This window comes from Alosa alosa, chromosome 17, assembly GCF_017589495.1.
Source record: "Alosa alosa isolate M-15738 ecotype Scorff River chromosome 17, AALO_Geno_1.1, whole genome shotgun sequence".
NCBI lineage: Eukaryota > Metazoa > Chordata > Actinopteri > Clupeiformes > Clupeidae > Alosa > Alosa alosa.
The window spans coordinates 30545631-30555387 of NC_063205.1; positions in this window are offsets into that span (position 1 = coordinate 30545631).

Below are 9757 nucleotides of genomic sequence, written 5' to 3' on the forward strand. Positions count from 1 at the left end.
ATGACGATTTAAAAAAGGTTTGCCTACTCTGTTTTATGAACTAGGTCTACTAACCTAAGCTACTATAACATAGTAACCTAAACAGAATATGTTATGAACGTTCAGCCTTAGATTTTCGAAGCTGCCAGGTTGTTGAAATGGATGGACCATGACATGGTTAAAACGAGTTTGATAGCCTACTTCATTAAACATGAAACAACTTTAAACATTTTATTCTACATTTTATCTCTAAGCTGAATACTATTGCATGTTCAGATAGGCTAACTGCCAAGTGATCTTACCGTGTTCCCAAATGTCTCCTGCAGCACTGTGCCTGCGTGCACCTTCTAAGAGTTCATCTGAGAGTATGACGTCACGGATTGGTGGCCGCAAGGCATTTCAATTAACACAGAAAATTGTTATTTTTGTACATTTCTAATTTCACATACTATTAATGAGACATTTTAGCGAATATTCACGTTGGAACTAGCGGAAGTATTACCCATTTTAAAAAGTAAAAAACGGGTCTTGTCAAAAGGGCACTTGGACATCAAAGGGGCAAAAGGGCAGGTGCTAGAGCCCCTGTAGTCCCCCTTCTCTGCACGTGCCTGTTGCCAGCGTCCTCTTCTGTGCTGTGGTATGCTGGGGAGGAAGCACTATGAAGAGGCATGCTGGGCGACTAGACAGGCTGGTAAAGGAAGCTGGCTCTGTCATGGGAGCTGAACTGGAGTGCATCACATCACAGAAAACAGGACCCTGAACAAACTAATGAACATTATGGACAATGACTGTCATCCACTCCACAGTACTATCATAAAGCAGAAGAGCTTGACCAGTTGGAGACTACACTTTCTGCCATGCACAACTGACAGACAGAAAGTAATTTGTCCCCAGGGCCATACAACTCTTCAATGCTTCTCTTAAAGGAAGAGGAGAGTTAGACTGAAGAGGAGAGTTAGACTGAAGAGGAGAGTTAAACTGAAGAGGAGAGTTAGACTGAAGAGGAGAGTTAGACTTCTCTGTACAGTCTATCTGCCTCCACACCTCCCTCTACACTTCTACTTCTGTGACCTCTGACTGTCCACACCAGCCCACTGTGTTACTGCTTAGGCCTACTGGTTATATTAGCCCATATGTACAAGCCCTCCCTCCATCTCCCAGTCTGGACTGTGGTCTAAAGTCACATCATACTTGACCAATGGCTGATACCCTATTACTGCAAAGCTATCCTTGCATTGTTACTATTTTTAAAATTTTTCTCCATTTTGTCCATATAATTATACTATAACTGTTATATTACTATGTTTACTTTTTCTATTATATTGTCCATATTTAATACTGGTCTCTTACATTGTCCATATTTATTGCTGGTCGCTAGACTTTAACCCTGCACTTCTGCACTCTTAGATAGATAGATATATAGATAGATAGATACTTTATTGATCCCCAAGGGGAAATTCAAGGGTCTCAGTAGCATACAGACATCACACACAACATGCACTTACAGCAGAAATGGTAAACATAAGTATAAGTATAAACATATAACTAAACTCCACTGTACAATAAAGACAGTAGAAGATAAGAAAACTAACAAAACTAAATACTAAATATACTATATAAATTAAATTTAAAAAGTCCAATGTGCTTGAGGGTGATCAAGCATAAGACGCTTGTAGTGACAGGGCCGGGACTGGTAAGGTGCTAAAGGGAGTGAGTGTCATGGTGAAGGTGCAAACAGTAGTCCAACCATAGTCCTTTAGTTATGTGTGCATGGTAAGGTGCTCAAGAGAGTGAGTGTCATGGTGAAGGTGCAAAAAGTAGTCCAACATTAGTCCAACAGTGCAACAGTGCAAGAGTAAGGTCTAGAGACCAGCATAAATAATATGGACAAATAGGAGAGTAAAGTATAATGTAGACAAGGTAATGAACAGGCAAGAACAGGTTGAGGTAATAGGGTTATAGCCATTCATTCATTCAGAATTGTAGCAGAAGCCTGACTGCATACATTGATCATGTGTGCTAATATAGCATGAAAAACAGTGTAGCAGTAAAACAGTAGTGAAAACATTAGGCTGTGGACATTAGTAAAACAGTAGAAAAACAGTAGTAAAGCAGTAGTGGGCAGTCAGTACTCAAACATGGAGAGGGTGGAGAGGCAGACAGACTAAGCAGAGAAGTCTATCTCTCCTCTTCCCTTTAGTGAGGCATTGAACAGTTCAATGGCCCTGGGGACAAATTACTTCCTCAGCCTTTCAGTTGTGCATGGCAGTGAGCGAAGTCTCCAGCTGATCAAGCTCTTTTGGTTTTTGATAGTGCTGTAGAGTGGATGACATTCATTGTCCAAGATGTTGATCAGTTTGTTTAGGGTCCTTTTGTCAGATATTGAAGTGATGCACTCCAGTTCAGCTCCCACTACAGAGCCAGCCTTCCTTACCAGCCTGTCAAGTCGCCCAGCATCCTTCTTATTTGTGCTTCCTCCCCAGCATACCACTGCATAGAAGAGGACGCTGGCCACAACAGACTGGTAGAACATCCTGAGGAGCTTGCTGCACACATTGAAGGACCGCAGCCTCCTCAGGAAGTACAGCCTGCTCTGTCCTTTCTTGTAGAGTCGTCCAGTGTTGGCTGACCAGTCCAGTTTATTGTCCAGGTGGAGACCCAGATACTTGTAGGTGCTTACCACCTCCACATTGACCGCATCAATGGAGACTGGTAGCAGAGCGGGCTTAGACCTGCGGAAATCCACCACCATCTCCTTGGTCTTTGAAGTGTTGAGTTGAAGGTGATTGAGTTTGCACCAATGCACAAAGTCCTCCAACAGGCTCCTGTACTCCTCCTCTTGCTCGTCCCTGATACACCCCACAATTGCAGTATCATCAGAAAACTTCTGCATGTGGCATGACTCGGTGTTGTAGCAGAAGTCAGATGTGTACAGGGTGAACAGGACTGGAGAGAGCACAGTTCCCTGTGGCGCTCCGGTGCTGCTGATCACAGTGTCAGAGAGAGAGTTCTTCAGTCTGACGAACTGTGGTCGCTCGGTCAGGTAATCTGTAATCCAGGTTACCAGGTGAGCGTCCACACCCATCTGCAAGAGCTTGTCTCCCAGTCTGAGGGGTTGGATGGTGTTAAAAGCACTTGAGACTTGGACTTATTTGCACTACCACCATGACACACACCTTACTGAGCACCTTACCATGACTTGTGTCTTTGAACTGTATTCAGAGTATCCTTTGTTATCCTGGGATTGGTAGAATTTAATGTGGGAAGCAGACCTCCCATTGTCACATCTGGCTGCCATCAGTTGCGCATATTTGAGTTGGGATGCTAAAACAGTATGGGGCAAGGGCTCTGAAGAATATCCCATGCAAGGGGGAGAAGCTTTAATTAAAGAATAATAAAGACTGACCAGACCTCATGGCACCACAACAAATGTCACGGTCGGCTGTAGAGAGAGATGGACCGAGGTGCAGGGCAAGTCGAGGCAGGGCGAGTTTGAGGAAAACAGGAATCTTTTAATATGACATGAAATCACAGCAAACCACATATAACAACATTAATGACCGACAGGGGACTGAGGGGAGACTGAGGGTTTAAATACACAGGGGTTAACAGCGCACAGGTAAACAAGGAACAAGACTCAGGTGGAAACCATAATTAAACTAACAAGGATCAGGTGAGGGGTGGAGACACAGGCACATGGAACAGAGACACATGGCAAACAAACAAAGGAGCACATGGCACAAGACACAGGAAGTAAACAAAGCAAACAGGAAGACACAAGAGAAGCAGACATAACGGGAAAACAAGACAAGACAGGATCCTTACAACAAGAGCCTCCCCCCTCTTGCCTGCAACAAATAGGTAAGGGATGTGGCCCTGTTTCTAGAATGCTGGTGAAACCCTTGCTGGGATGACACAAACATGTGTCTCTCCTTTGATGTACTTGTGCATTGAAAGAAGCACTTGCTTGGTTTAGACCATACCTTTCTAACCGTTAATAATTTGTACAGGTCCATAATGAACCATCTACCAAGACTATGGTGAAATATTGAGTGCCTCAAGGCTCATTGGATCCCTGTTATTTTCCCATTATATGCTTTCCCTAGGTTCTGAAATTTGGCATTAATTTCCATTGTTATGCAGATGATACACAATTATACCTTTCCATAAAGCCCGATTAATTAACCCTGTTAACCAAACTTGTATGTATGTTACATGTATAAGAGATATAAAAACATGGAGAGAATATAGATATATAAAAACTTCCTGCTTTTGGACTCAGATGGTGTTAGGTCCTAAAAAGATGAGGCATACCCTATCCTCATCACAGGTTACATATAGTGATCTTCCACTGACCTCATCCACAAGTGCTAAAAATCTAGCAGTTATAATTGACCAGGACCTATCAATAAATAATCACCAAAACGTCATTTTACCACTTAAGGAACATTTCAAAGATAAGGAAGTCCTTATCTTTACCAGACGCTGAAACATGAATCCACAGTTTTTTCAAGGATAGACTATTGCAATGCTCTATACACTGGCTGCAATAATACCTGTCTAAGGAACTTACAGCTTATACAAAATGCAGCTGCTCGCACACTCACTAGGACCAAAAAATGTGAACACATTTCCCCCATCCTAGCATCTTTACACTGGCTACCTGTTAAAAGTCTCATTGACTTAAAAATATTACTTCTAACATACAAAGCCATAAATGGCTGGGCACCTAAATTAAAGATCTTTTAGTACCATATTACCCACCTAGACTGCTACGATCACAGAATACTGGACTTCTTGTAATCCCAACAGTAGGAGGCAGAGCTTTCTGCTACAGCACACCCCTCCTCTGGAATTAACTCTCTCCATGTCTCCATTCAAGTCTAGACTTAAAACATACATCTTTAGTGCCTCCCATAGTTAGGTATGGTGTAGTGTGGAACTTCACCCACCTCAGGGTTTTTATTGGAATGGACCACCTCTGCTGTGTCCTCATGTGACTGGCGCCCTAGTCATGCGTGTCATGGTGGCAACTGACCATACCTGCGCTGGTGCTGACTACCCTTCACCATGCCTTAGTTATGTTCTGTTGAGAAGACGTTCTTATGTTCTTATGTTCTGTTGAGAAGACGTAGCTATTTGAATGAGTGTGCTAGTGGCATCGCCGGTTCGAATCCGACACGGAGCCGTGTCCGCCGATGTCACCCGTTATTTTTACGCTATGCTGTCCGGTGGTCATCGCGATCGCAAGTCCGTGCGTGCGTGCGATCTCTGACGAAGCCAAGTGCCTGTTTGTAACTGTTTGCTTTCTGTTTGGTGTGCTGTTTACTGAGTGCATTCCTATTAATAATCATTGACATCAATTGCAACAGCCAGAGAAATAAAAACAGCTGTCTGGTGTCCAGTGCTCATCGCGATCGTGAGGCCGTGCGTGCGTGTGTGCGTGCGTGCTGGCTGGCACGCATGATCTCTTATGAAGCAGAGTGCCTGGCTGTTTGTAACTGTTTGCTTTCTGTTTGGTGTGCTGTTTACTGAGGGCATTCATACTAATCATTGATATCAATCGCAACAGCCAGATAAATAAAAATCAATTTTACGACTTACAACTCTCCCTCTCTTGCCTTTTGTCTCTATAGTATAACACTATATAATACCATTGATATACTTATTAATACTAACCATCATGACTTATAGTAATACCTACTATTTATCTCTCTTTCTTCCCTCTTACCTCACTTGTGAGATAAACTATTACCAGTCATCAGCCATCCTTGTGTTTTGCCCTCATCGCACCTGAAGTCCCATCCCTATGACTGCCCTATGTGATGACCCTGTGCCCCTTCAGGCCTTCTCCTGTCAGTGCACGGGCAGGGCTGGGCCTGGTTGGGCTAATACCCTCATTGATTACACCTATGGTTAGGGTGGGGCTATATTAGGGGTTCCCTATCTTTCTGATTAGGCATTTTTCTTACTTCTTGCAGGCACTCACTTTGATTCACACTTACACTTTGCTCTCTCCCCTCATTTCTAACTCTACCTCTATTTCTCTTTCTTTGTCTTTAGGCCTACTTCACTAGCTAAATTGCATCCATACATCCATATACTCATACTCGCATGCCACTAACCCCATTAATTTCCCCCTAGACATTTTGCTTTTGGTAACCTTGTGCTATACTTTAATAAATTAATATATTTGGTTTGAACCTTGAACCTTTGAACCTATAAGTGACATTAAATTGAAGTTGAAATTAAAATTGAAATTATTCACTGCACCACATACTGATTGCTTACACTTTTATTTTCCAAATCCAACTCCACTCCTAATAATAAATCTAATATATGTATTTTCCAAATCCAACTCCACTCCTAATAATAAATCTAATATATGTATTTTCCAAATCCAACTCCACTCCTAATAATAAATCTAATATATGCATTGCTACTCCGTGTGTGGTCTTTCCGTACTCTGTTTACTACTCTACTTTGCTGGAAAAAAACAGCTATAAACCAGCTTATGCTGGCTTCGTTGGTTGGTTGTCACCGGGATGCTGTTGGTAAAATATTACATACCAAAGTGAAACATGAAATCCATGAGAATCATACAGGGTTTATGTACAGCAAAGCATAGATATTCATACAGTAACAGTGGCAAAGTCAGGAATCATCCAGGCTACCTAAATCAATGACACAAATGGCTGTTGACGCAAAACAGACAACAACAAGTGATATCAACACTGGTGCCTTACATTATCCATGTTCAGAAGAACAGCACAGATGTTATACAGGGTCATGACGCAGACATAGAATCATACTCGAAGCTGGTGTCACACTCCACCTCAGTCCCATTGATGAGAATGGGGCTGTGTATGCTAACGCATACTTGTTGTGAGAGCTAGGGACCAAATCCTGAGGCTGTACATACAATATTATGTTGACTTGTGACCACTATGGGGGTGCTAGAGTTATGGAAATGAGCTCATATCTCAGCAAATCTTTAACGTATCGAAACCAGTGAGTTGCCATGGCATGCTTGGCCCCCAAATATAGCTGCAGAGCTGCAAATTTAGAGAGAAATGGACAAAATTCAAGAGCTGTAAAGCTTTTGGAAAGTTTTCACCTTGGTCTGTTGGTGGCGCTACAGTGCACATGATAAAGTCTTACCTTTTGCCTTAATCCACTGATCAAGTTTGAGCTTGATAGATCAAAGCATTGCAGAGCTATTTGCATTAATGCTGTTAAAACATTGATGGATTTTGACCAGTTGGTGGTCCTAGATATTTGGGGTTTTGGGGGCTGTAACTTGGTGAAATTGGTCAGTGGCCTGAGTAGAATAAGTGTGTAAGTTTGAGCATTTTACTATGTACATTTGTATGTGCTGCCATCAGTGTTGGGCACGTTACTTCAAAAGCTTAATGCATTATTTATTACTTGTTACTGTCATCTCAAAGTAATTTGTTACATTACAATATTACTGTCTTTGAATTGTAAGGCATTACACTACATTTACATTACTTTCACCAAAATAACAGAAAATATGGATTTGGTGTTCTCAATAGATCTTCATGTGTTCAATGCAGCTCATTATACGGCAGGAGGTTATGTGGTATGGCATAATGACTGAGCTAGGCTTAAGGCTAACAAAAGAACAATATAATGGTTGCAGTTATGGCTCATGGGACAATGTAGGCCCCAAAGGCCAAAGGTCACTCACAACTTAAATATAGCCATAGTGAAATTGTATGTTGACTTTAAATGGTTCTCATCATTGCTGGTTGCCTTTCCTCCCACCTACAGTGGTGTAGACTTAATGCATATAGTTTGAGAATAATGGCTGTGATGTTTGTCTGTAAAAGCAACATTTTAGTTATTCTCACTGCTTGAAATGAGAACTATAGCCTAACCATGTTAGATCTGTTACATGAATGGCAGAGATAACTCAAATTCCCTTTCTACAGTCATCTAAACAAGGCAATCAAATTCCAGGACCAGCATAGATTATTTTTTTCAATTCTTGGATAATCTTCTCTGGTGCCAATTGAGCATTTCTCAATTTTGGATTAAAAAGCAAAGTAACTTCAGTTACTGAGAATTGTACCGAGTAAAATATTACTGAAATTGTATTGGTAATGCCTTACATTACTGCATTACAGCAAAAAGCGATGCATTACTGTAATTACATTACTTTTTTAATACATTACTCCCAACACTGGCCACCATGGACTCCCGTGGAACTATAAATAAGCATAATAAATAACAAACCCTACTAGTCCTATGGGGTCCCTACACAGCTTCAATGCTTGGCATCCAATAAGACAAGGTAGAAACACTAATGGCCCCCAAAATGACAGAAATGTGGCAAATGACTTTTAAGTGATAGGGACCAAATGTAGTGCTGAAAATGTATAATCAGAAAAATAGGCCAAAATAAATGTCCCATGACAAATGCATTATGGGAAGTCTAGACCAAATCTAGTGCTGAAAATCTTCAATTTCCCAAATACATTTTATTTTCAAGGGCCATTTTCCAGGATAGAATTTCACATGGGGGGTGTCATTGGAAAGAGGAGAGAATGTAGTTCCAGAATGTGGTGAAACATCCGATGTAAAATGCATTATGGAATGTGTGTCGCTGTTCTAGTGCTGAAATTCTGCAATTTCACAAATACATACTATACATTCAAAGGGGCTAAATATGTAATTTTCCATGATGGAATTTCACAAGTGGGGTGTCATTGGAAAGAGTGGAGAGTGTAGTTCCAGAATGTGTTGAAACATCCGTTGCAAAATGCTTTCTGAGATGTGTGTCGCTGTTCTAGTGCTGAAATTCTGTAATTTCCCAAATACATACTATAAATTCAAAGGGCAAAAAAGGCCATTTTCCATGATAGAATTTCACAAGTGTCATGTGACTCGAGTCCCCCATGTCTGGTGTCGGCCTAAAGTGCTGAACTGTATGCTTTTGGCATTTGTGTGTGTGTATGTGTGTGTCAGACTAAAGTGCTGAACTGTATACTATTGGTGTTTGTGTGTGTGTGTGTGTGTCAGACTAAAGTGTTGAACTGTAGGCTATTGGCGTTTGTGTGTGTCGGCCTAAAGTGCTGAAATGCATAGGTAAATTGCAAATTACTACTTTCTCCAAAATCGTATGGCGATTCCTGTGCTATGTTTGTGCATGAGGTTTATTATGGACGTTGGTATTGGGCATTTAATTGTTTGAGCACCCATTTATGGAAACATAAATCGACGCCTATGATTGCGATACTTTAGGAGACCGGGGTTGATCGTCACATTTTTTTCTTTCTTTTGAATCTTTCCAAAATGGTCCCCTTAATAGATTATCTTTCAATGTGCAGGAATGCCTGCCACTTCCATCAAATATATCTTGAGCACTTATGACAACCCACCCCATAATTTTATTTTAATGGGGGGGCAATAAAAAGAAATTGAGACATTTTAAAAATTAAATTTAAAAAGTTTAATTTCATTGAAATGCAGCAACCTAGCATCACATAGCCTGAGACAAATCAAGTGCAGTTCATCCTCATATGGGGAAAAAATTCCAACACAAAGCAAGCTAACACACAATGTCCTTGTCAGCTGTGTTCATCACTACACTGTTTGTGTAACAATATTGCAATACCTATAGAAAGTTGGAACAAAATAACAACAATAATGACGTCAACCGTCAGTTTTTTTATTTTTTATTATTGGGTGTTTTTCTCTTTTTGGCAAATTAACTGTGCTCAAAATACAGTCATAGTGAGGACCTGTATGAATG